We start from the raw sequence: 1,594 nt of genomic DNA, 5'->3' as shown, positions 1-1,594 counted from the left end.
TGACCATGCACATTGCCAGCGCCATATTTGCCTCTAGCGCCGAAAAATCCAAAAGGACATTTCCCCCACCCCATAGCCTTATCGACGACGACGACGATGACGTTTCTTAAATTAAAAGTTTTAAGTTCGGATTTTGCATCATTTTCCATCGCAATATCTCCGCTCGTAGAGCACGTAGAGAAAAAACAAAAACACTTTCATTATATATTCCGAGCGGATTCCATCGATTGAGCACACTTAGAACTCAATCGGGACAGCCGTTATTGAGATCCCATAATCGCCGTCTGGAAATCTCTCTCTGACAGATTCGCGTAAAGTAGCCACGGCAGTGTCGCTGCGCTTGTCTTAGCGCCGAGACACTACCAGTGTCTTCAGATCGACAAAGTCCCAAATTTTGTTCCAAACGAAAATGTTCCAAACTGGTCCAGCTTTTAAAAATAAAGTTTTTAATAGTCTAGTCAGTTGAGGTAAAGTCAACGAGTTCCACCAATTTTCAATAATACCTGAAAATGAATTTCGTAAAAAAAGCTTTATACATAATGATAATTAGATAATTTGCGGGAGGAATGAAATATAATATTACTTGCGTTTATTGTATATAATATGCAAAAGCTCCTGGCAGATTTGGGAAATTGTTCGTTGCAGATAAACAGACATGTAAACCATACGCGTGAGAATTTGACAAAGTTCCAAATTTTATTCCAAACATCTTTTCGTAAATTCCATTTGAGAAAAATCTTCTTGACGTTTTCTGGATGGATTCATTAATAAGAGGTTTACTTTACCACAAGAAAACCTCGACAAGAAATGCATCATGAAACGTATCTTTAAATTACAAATTACATAATAATCACCGATTAGGGTTAATCGAGTTGATGATATCCTTTGTATATATGATCGTATACAAACTTACCTTTTTAAAAAAGGCAAAAAAAGCGCTAAGCGTGCATGTTTCTCGTGTAGAACCACCATTTGGGCCGGTTTCACCAATTATTTAATCAGCCGTGGAACTGATGACTAATCGCGTTTGCTGTTTAGTAGAATTGAGCACTTACGGTTGACAGTGAATCACCGATTAGGGTTAATCGAGTTGATGTTTTTTCTTCAAGGATATTCTTATAATGATATGTATCATTCGTATAAAAAATTTGATATCAACAAAACTGGCGCCAAGTTAAATTCCATGTAATTCGTGCGGATACCAAATTATATAAATAATATTAACTTTAATGATATCATTCCTATAAAAGATTTGATATCAAGAACTGGCGCAAAGTTAAATCCTATTTCTCTCTCTCTCTCTCTTTATACCATGTCAAATTATTAATCTTATAATATGTATCATTTGTATAAAAGAATTGATATCAACAACTGTGGCGCCAAGTTAAATTCGACTATCAAAATGAAATGTAAAACTCAAGTGATACTATCTTTATTATTTACTTAATCCAAATAGTACTATCTATAATTTTTATGCAACGAAACCTAAGTATACGTATACTTATTGAAGAATCTTCCTATTCCAACTCAAATGGTTTAAATTCCTCTTAAATGAAATTATTATATCACATTTCATTCAAAGACATTTCCTCTT

Source organism: Trachymyrmex cornetzi, unplaced genomic scaffold (assembly GCF_001594075.2).
Source record: "Trachymyrmex cornetzi isolate Tcor2-1 unplaced genomic scaffold, Tcor1.1 scaffold178, whole genome shotgun sequence".
Classification (NCBI taxonomy): Eukaryota; Metazoa; Arthropoda; class Insecta; order Hymenoptera; family Formicidae; genus Trachymyrmex; species Trachymyrmex cornetzi.
The sequence above is the reverse complement of the archived record's forward strand: the minus strand, read 5'-3'. Positions refer to the sequence as shown.